General features: G+C 33.9%; 1 pseudogene; it reads left to right on the top strand.

Annotated features, from left to right (window-relative positions):
• Positions 1 to 5,737: 5,737 nt before the first annotated feature.
• On the top strand, positions 5,738 to 6,507 carry LOC131030601 (small ribosomal subunit protein uS2c-like; annotated as a pseudogene).
• Positions 6,508 to 9,993: the final 3,486 nt, after the last annotated feature.

Raw genomic sequence — 9,993 nt, forward strand, 5'->3', positions numbered from 1 at the left:
TGTCATGTTTAACAAAAGGATCCTTGAATATGGTATGACCTAAGTTAGCAGATCCCTTGTTAGCATCCACAGTAATGTCACCCTGATCAATGAGATCTTGTATCAAATTTTTGAGCTTATAACAACTTGCAGTTTTATGACCTTTAGCACGATGGTATTTACAAAAATCATTGGCATTCCACCAAGTGGGTTTGAAAAGACCCGACTAATATGGCCTAACTTTTGGTATAGTAGTGACATTGGTTTGTATCAACTTTTTAAGAGCGGACTCAATTTGTTCTCCAAGTGGTGTATAATTCCTTCTAGGTGTATTGATCCTTGGAGGTCTTTGATTACTAGATTGGACTGTATTTGCATTTGCTAATGTTGTACTACTACTTTGAGACTCAGCTCTATTGGAGACAAAAGACTCCACTGGTCCTTGAAGCAATACCAATGGTTGAGCTCTATTGACAACACGGGCGTCTACAACACCATCACTTGTCACATTCTTATTTTTGGACCAAAATTTTGGTTTTTCAATGCTTGAATTATTGGTTGGTCCATTGTCTTTGTGATTCTTTAATATCCATTGCTCTGCTAGGCCCTTTTCACACTTTATACCCTTTTCTGTTATTTCCTTGAATGTATGAAGACATTGCATTTGTAGTGGATATTTTACTTGAGGAATGAGGTTCTCAATGAAGATATCCACTTGTTCAACCTCTGGAATGTGACTGAGACATCTATGGTACAAATCTCTCCATCGTTGTAGGAATGAAGTGAGTGTTTCACCTTCTCTTTTCTTGGCAGGATATAAATCCATTAGAGTAACTGGATTGTCTATACTGTGTGAAAATTTTGTTATAAATTGCTCTACCAACTCACCCCATGAGGCAATTTTGGGTGGCAAGTGCAAGAACCACTCTAATGTTGTTGTATACACCTAAAAATGGTCTGAAGATAATTAATTAAATAAGCAATTATTTAATTAATCCCCCTTCCTAATTTAATTAAATTCATTAGGCAATTTGATTAAATTCTCGCTTTCATCTACTTATTAATAAATCTAAGGATTTATTCATTAAGCTCATTCCATGGTCTCCTTTGATTAATTAATTCAAATTAATTAATCTTTCCCCCTTTCAATCAATTCTTCTAATCCTCTAATTAATTAAAACAAATCAATTTATGAGTTGTTGAGAATTAATTAGTCTTTTCCTATTATTTGAATTTTTAAATTCAAATTACCCACATGCCTCCTTATCCTAACCTCCTATGGTGTGGATATTTTCTTCTTGAGACACATGGCACTTTGGCCACATATCTCCTCTCTTGGACACTTGACCTTTTATGAGCAAGGCTCCTTGACACTTGTCACCATAGAGATGACAAGTGTCTCTTCATCCAACCTCTTCTCCAACCTCCTCCAATTTCACCCTTGATATCTTCAGACAAAATCTTGGTCGTTGATTCCTGCCACCTCACCCCTGGCCTTGGAAATCCTATAAATATCCCTCATTTTGGAGCACAAAGGATCCCATCTCATTATCAATTTATTCATTGTTACTATAGGCATATCATTTGAGCATTATTGTTATAGGAAATTGCATCTTAGATTTAGTTTAATTTGATCATTTTCTAGCATAATTGTTGAATCATGTAGCTTAATCAATCTCTTTTCTAGCTTAATTGCATCATCAAATCATAGCTTAATCGTCCATATCATTAGCTTAATTAGTCTCTTGGATCAATCTAGCATAATCAATCTCATCTTTGCATATCATTATCATTTCAAATCATCCATCTAGGTGTAGTCAAGTCATTGGGATTCCTTATCGAGATCTAAGAGAAAATCCATACTCACATCTCTTAGGAGGCGATAGGTCACTTTGTCATGGTTTATCTTTCGTTTGCTTCTTATATTCTAACCATGCTTGTAATGATCTATTGAGTATTTTGTGTTGCAGCTATAGGTATCACACTTCACAGGCACGACAATTGTTCCTCCCAAACTCTTGGGAAATAGTCACATCAAATATGTGTCTTAATGCGCTACTTTAATACATGTTGTGTAAAAATCTCTAACATGATCTAGGGGATTAACTTTTTCTCTATATTTTTCAAACTTCAGAGTCTCAAAATATTGTGGAAAAGGTGGCATATACAAAGACCCATCAAAAGGATAAGTACGAAGATCTTCCATGGTGTAGCTCTTATTTTCATTTCTTGTTTGCATATTAGTCATTTATCTTTGGAGATTCTATACTTGTTGAGCCAAGTTTTTTATTTGGGTCAAAGGTGTATTGGCCATATAGGTATTCCCCAATAAAGGAGTGGTATTTGAGTATACTAGAGCTTGCTAGAACCTTGACTGAGTATGTAATTGTGTGCCTTGGTTTCCACTAGGTGCTGAGAAATATGCAAATTGAGTATTGACATTAGGTTGGCTTGATCCATACATTCTGATGGAGCCTTGATTCACATTCTGACCATTGTAGGTAGACCCAACTGAAACTAATACTAGGGGTTGGGTAGAACTTATGGTTGCGGTATTTTGAGCCACAGTTGTTGTTGTTGTTTATGAAGTAACATTGGGAGTAGTTTAGGACATGACATTTGCATTTGTTGACGTATCTCCTGATTGAGAATTTTGAGTTGACATCATCGTATTTTGAGTTACTGTGTCTTGTGTGCTTTGAGATGCACCATGAGTTGAGCTTGAAAATGTTTCTCTTGTTTGTGTAATATTTGGTGCCTTATTCATATTTTGAGTCAAGATTACTCCTTGTGGTAATATCATTGAAATGTCAACATCTGGGGGTAACTTGGCCCCATTTTGAATCAAAAGGGAGAGGTATTTTCCCTTACTATTATTAATAAGCGTGTTTAGGACCATAAGGACTTGTGGATCTTGTTGAGTTGCCTCCAATTCTTCTTGTGTCAAGTTTTGTTGGATTTCTTCTATCAAAGGCATGTTTTTCGTATTTATAGGCAATGTTGCAGGTCGTCTAACTTGCGGATGTTGGTAAGTTGATAGGTCCATGTTCCATGTGGGGTTGAACAATGGGTCATTATTTGGATTCGTTTTAGGTCTTTGTGATCTGGTTACTGGCATGAATGATTTCTATGACACCTAGGAAATGCAAGACCTTGGACAACTTATGATGTTAGACTCTGACACTCTATTGGGGATTCAGATGAGGAAGTTGTTGTTGTTGTTGTTGTAGTCTAAGTTTTTCAAGTCTTTGTTGAATGATTTCTCTTTGAGATTCTCTTTGGATTCAAATTTCTTTTTGTATTTCCTTGTCTATTACAAATTTGACTCGTTCATACTAGGGGACACTAGTTCTTAACTTCCATGCAAGGTTATCTAGACTATCAATGTTTCTCCTTGATAATCGTTTGGACCAAGATTGGGTTGTTCAAACGGGAAAAAATTATCACCACACAATACCATGGTAACACATGCTATGAATACTCTCTACGATGATAGTAATGTAGCTAGGGGAGACTTACTCAAATGACCAAGTGGTTGACACTACTCAAAAATATCAGGAGTTGATGATCACCTAATTGAAAGTATTTGAGAAAGTGCTTAAACTTGATGCAGATCAAGACTATGTAAGGACTAAGTGAAGATGACAAACTTGGGCTTGATTGAAAATGCAGAAATGATGACAAGACTAATGCGTATACTATGAGGACTAAGGTAAAGACCATATGAGGATTGAGGATGAACTATGCAATACTAAGGTAATATGGACTATATACTGACAATAGGAGGACTAAGAATGGACCATGAAGACTAAAGACTTAGGATGAGTTATGCAACCTATGGGACTTAGGGTCACAAAGAGTAAGGTGTTTTATCCATTTTTCAAAAATGTGACTCTTATTTGGTTTTTGCTTTGATCAATTTTGTTGAGGGGAGATTGCTTTTGTACTAGTTTTTTTTATTGTTTGAGAATATTGTTGTGAAAAGGTATAGCCACTGAATTGTGTTCTGACCAACTCTGTAAATTCAAGTTACACAAGTGAGGACCTGAATTAGCCTACATTAAAGCCAACTCAATACTGGTTTATAACATTGAACAATGAAGAGCATAGTAAACATAGCCTAGGTTGGAAATTGGAAACCACTTGATGAGGCCCTCACAATAAAATATCAAATCAAAACAGAAAAATAGAGACCCTGGAAGCATTGGCTCCACTCCACGACACACACTTCTCAGGCATGCCAAGTTCTCTTACCCTGAAGATCTGAAGATCTTATTACCAAGGATTTTCTTTCATTAAGAATGGTACATGGATAATATCTATGGGGTACGATCCGCACACCCGAAACCATCAAATGTATGATTTGGTGAAATTGGTTCTTCATAGTTTTCTGACAGGTTCAGTCCAACAATGGATTCTAAGGAAAGCCACTTAAATATTTTTGGTGAGATTATCAGTGCAAGGAAGGCCCCCACATACGTTGAATTCACTCAACACCTTAGTCGTCTGACCGGGTCTTTTATATAGCGGCATAAAAGAACACCGCTCGAAATTATGCTAGGAGAGTCAATATCCCCAACGCAACTCAATTCAAGGTCCCCCTATGAAGTGATGAAATTCCCATCAAATATATCCCTCCCCTACTAAAAATAAAATTTGAGTGTTGCTACAACTTTTCTCTTGCACCCAAGTCCACGAAAGGCAAGGGAGAGGATAGTGTGTTTTAGCGGTGGGACCACTCTAGACACAAAAAGGTTCTTTCCTTTAAGATTGCAGTATGTGAGATAAACTATTCATAAGATAAGCTCATGTCCATTTTAAACCTAAAATCAAAAGGTAAAATACGCTTCATGTCCTTTTTAAACCTCAAAGCAATATGTGTGATTTGTATTGTCCATTTTTAGGCACCAAAACCAAATGTGAAATTTGAGTTGTTCATTTTAGGCACCAAAATTAAATATTAGCTAAAATCTTATCAAATCTTGCATTCACACATGTCAGTAGTTTTATTAAACTCTTCAATTGATTGGCTCTTCCCTATTACTTTCACCACAAGCTACAGACAGAACATTAGTAAAACCAAAAAACCAAAAAAAATGACATAAAGCACATAACAGTAAGTTTTCAAATTCATCCAACGATTGCCCAAAGATATTGGCACGAATGTGACCCGTTGATTCAACGAATGTGAATTTATGCTTCAATGGATGCGAATTTCTGATAAAACGAATGCGAGAACTTGTCAAAACGAATACAGTGCACAGATAGAACTAATGCGATCTGGCAATTAGAATTAGAAAAAAATAAAGAAACCTGCAAAACAGTGAGTTATTGCAAAATTATATTGACCATTAACTCGTCTCCATTCATCATGTTGTATCTCAAGATGTAAGCATGTGGAGATAGCACTTTGTTCTTCTTGTTCTTTGATTCTTCTTTCTTATTATAACACTCGCTAATAGGATTTTTGCTCTCTTCTTTCATTTGCCCTCTTTCGTGCACCTGAAATCTTAAATCGGACTCTTCTTGCCATGAGATCTTATTCATTTTAAGCAAAAGACAATAATTTCCAGATTTCAAAAATTGAATGTGGGTTAGTAAAAAAGAAAAAAGAAAAAAGAAAAAATAGCAAAGCTAATTGTTAGATTTCATTTTAAAAATAAAGTGAATACTTGTACCAAGTATGCTATGGCAAGCAATCTAACCCATTCCATTGGAATGTAGATATTACACAGTAAAAAAAAAAAGAAAAAGAAAAATGGCGAAAAAAAATTGGAACATCAATTTGAAAAAGATGGTAAAAGTAGGAGTTCATTTTGGTCATGAGACCAGAAAATGGAATCCTAAAATGGCACCTTACATTTTCAAATAACGTAAAGATAATCATATTATAAATTTAACTTGCACCGCTCGTTTTTTATCAGAAGCCTGTGATTTTGTGTTTGATGGAGCAAAAAGAGGAAAACAAATTATGATAGTTGGTACAAAAAATCAAACAACTAATGTTGCTAAATTAATTGCTTTAGCAACTTGATGTCATTATGTAAATAAAAAATGGCTTGCGGGTATGTTAACTAATTGGTTTACTATAGAAGCAAGACTTGAAAAATTCAAAAATTTAATGAAATAAAAAATACGGGGGGATTCGATGGATTTACGAAAAAAGAAGCAACAATACTCAAGAAAGAATTGAACAAATTGCAGGAAGATCTAGGGGGTATTAGATACATGACAAAATTGTCCGATATTGTAATAATTCTCGATCAAAAAGGAGAATATACTGCTATTCGAGAATGTAGAACTTTGGGTATTCCAACAATTTTCTTAGTTGATACAGATTGTGACCCAGATCTCGTGGATATCCCAATCCCAGCCAATGATGATGGTAGAGGACCAATCTGCCTGATCCTAAATAAATTAATTTTAGAAATTGCGCGGGTAGAGAATTGTACTATAAAAAGTGAATTAAAAATTAAAAAAGAGAAGCTAGAACTAAGTTGGCTACTATTCCCAAATCTTATAGAATAGATTAAGATAAAATATTTTGATAGAAATAAAGAAATCTTCTTAATCAATCAAATAATCATTCCATTACTTAATTTCGTAGCCTGACTGATGATAGTGTAAATAATTGAGGAATCGGTAGAGAAATCGCAAAAAGAAACAACAAATTGAAAGGAGAATATGATTAAGCCAAACAAATGTGAATCAACATCACAACGAATGTGAATTATTGTCTGTGCGAATGCGAATTACTGTGTGCACCAATGCATATTTTTGTATGCACGAATGCGAATTTCTGTCAATATGAATGTGATCTCCTATTAGCATGAATGCACAATGAATCGTGTTTTGTCCATACAAAATCTATAGAAATCTGCAAAATTAACAGAAAATGGTGCAAATCAAAAGGTTGCATAATTGATTCACGTCGGGTTCGCCATTGCTTTCACGTCTAAAATCATCATTGCTAAATAGGGAATAAGGAGATCACGAATCATTAACTACTAAAGCAATCCTAAACATAAATTAATGAAAGTAATTAGCTTAATAAGAGATTTTAATCAAATAGAACTAATTAAAACTCTGTATTATTCATGTTGCTTCCACTGTTCTTCTCTTCTTTGTGGTATGGTGGCTCTTAGGTAGTGCGCTAGTAACCTCCAAGTGGCACAAAGATTTGAAGTTTGTGATTGTTGATAATGGAGGATTGATGTTGTTTTTATAGATATTTGGGTGGGATGGGGTGATAAATAGAACTCTAGTGCTGATTGATAGTTAAACTTATTTGATTGATCTGTTAAGTGGATAGATTAGATAGTTGACTAGATAGACTGAATAGTTGACTAGATAGATTGAATAGTCAATTGAGTTAACTAGGGAGATGATTGAATTGATTGATTAGTCAAAAAAAGGTGATTGGGAGTTAAGAGTGGAGATTGGAGAATTAACTGAGTTAACTAGTTAGTTAACTGATTTGATTGATCAGTCCTGATTTTCAACATGTGTTCTAGGACTTTTGAATTGAAATTCATTTTCATTTTTATTTGAATTTGAATTTTGATTTTCGAACGATGAAACTAAAAATGCACATTCTTTTGAAATTTGATGAAATTGAAATTTGGTGAAATGCAAACTTGGAAGACATGAAATTAGTTGAAATTAATTGAGATCTAAATTTGGGGATTTGGAGAATGAATTAATTAATTAAATAATTTAAATGAAATTATTTAATCATTAGAAATGGGATTAATTAAATAATAAAGGCTATTTAATTAATGAATTAAATTGTAATTAATTAAACAATTAATATTTAATTAATATTTGAGAAAGGGTTAAATGATGAATTGATGGAGAATTGGAAATTGAATAATTAATAATGTGAAAGGTGATGATTGCATTAATTCAGAAGAAATAAGATTAATTAGATTAATTAAATAATTAAAGAATTCCTTAATTAATAAGACGAATAATTAGTGTGTGATTAATGAGACATTTTTAGGTGTCTACAAAAAGAATATAATGAAACATTATATCCTTCATTGCATGTTCAATGTTGAGATGATGCTCAATCTTTAGCTCTGTCATCGGTTTGTGTCCTATCTTCAATCCCTCATTCCATAGGTTTAAGTGTACTTGCAAAATGTTAAGAGATTTGTTAGAGCTTGGGACTTAAAATTTCATTATATGTTATCAACAGTTGAATAACTTAAACCTATGAGCTATCAATCTAATCTAGTCATATCAGTGATATGCAGAGATAATCAGGATCAAATCTTCAAAGTGGAAATGAAATCATCAACAAAAGGGATATTTCCTTGTTTTAATCTAACTTGTTTGTCCACTATGTAGGTACAAGTACATAATTCATTATTGATTCATCATGTTCAAGGTTTAAGCATGTGGTGTGAAGTGTGGCTCCCACAAGGGTTGAGCCCAACATGCTTATTGAAGGTTATTCAAACCCAAAGGGTTGCCTGCAATGACAATCACAATCCCATAAGGGAGTATGTCAATCGTCACAGCCAGTCCAAAGGGTCTCATATTTATAGCAGCATTAAAGAAGCTCATTCAAACACAGTACCAATAGAGCTCAAAGAGGAGTCAAGAGGCATAAGGTCTTGAAGTTAATGGAATCATTATCTATAAGATCAAAATCCATTATGAAATGCTAATGGTTGCAAGCTAGAAGCCTTAACCCTGAATAAGGGTTTATAAAAAGTGAATCAAATCTTAGATCATTGTAAAGCAACAATGAAACACACATCATAGTACAAGGTCAGATCTCATGAGAGGGACAATGAAGATTGCAAGCTATAGGAAGGTCAAAATACAATCAAGGGTAAGCCATTCAAAGAAATCAAAACAGTGACCCTTTTCAACATCCATGACAATAAGCTAAAGTAAAAAACAGTGCCACATTGGAGTAGCTATCTTACACAATAAAAAAGATACCAAATCAGAAATCAAACCCATCAAATAACACAGATCAAACCATGGAGAACAACAAATCACTGTCAAATGATTGATATGAGCAACATCCTTAAGAATTAAAGATAGTAAGAAATGACTATCTTAATAGTTAAAAGACAATAGAAACTACAATAAAGCTCAGAGTAAAAAGATCATAGTCATAGGCTGAATACAAAGTAGTAAATTTGCAATAAGGTCACCTACACAGTGAAAAGATCAATGAAAATAAATATAGACAACCATGATGTTGTTTAGTAACACAATGAACAATCATAAGAGAATGCATTGTATACTATTGAAAGACAAAGGTCACAGTGCATAGCCCAAGGTAGAGAATAACCAATACCCCCTCATAGAAATATTATGTAATTTGAAGTCGTTGATAAGAACATTAAAAGACAAGCAATGGTGGACGATTAGAACAACAAACAATAGTTTCCTCAATGAATAATAAATGAATGATCAAAATCTTTTTGAAGTTGCAGTTAAGGTATGAGACATGTTGGAAGAAAGATGACATACCTAGGACTTCAAGACACTATTGCAGAGATAGAAAGAGTGGTCACTAGGCATTCATAAGTTGATTGATTACAGTGAATAGTAAACATGAATAATTCATGATGCAAAGATTGAAAATACTCAATCATAGGCTCAAGGAACCAAAGCATAATCGCAGCTATAATACAGTGAGCAACCATTAGATTTAGTGGTAGGGCATAGTTAAAGCAATACAAAGAGCCAAAGGTCTAAATCTATTAAAGAAAACAGTCTTTAGAGCTTAGATAGCAATCTAGCAATGGTCTCGTGATAAAGGGTTTGATATACCATTTTTACTGTCCTACAACAATGATGAGCATTGATAAAGATGCAAATGAACTAATAAACTAGAATGTAGTCCATGAGAGAAATAGATCAAAGATATAAAGCCAATCAAGGCACGTGGTCACCAAATAGAGTATTTAATTTAAATAAATCTTGATCATAGCAATAATCATATAGTGACATAAAGGTAAAGAATACATGCAACAATATGAGAGAAGG

Source organism: Cryptomeria japonica, chromosome 2 (assembly GCF_030272615.1).
Source record: "Cryptomeria japonica chromosome 2, Sugi_1.0, whole genome shotgun sequence".
Classification (NCBI taxonomy): Eukaryota; Viridiplantae; Streptophyta; class Pinopsida; order Cupressales; family Cupressaceae; genus Cryptomeria; species Cryptomeria japonica.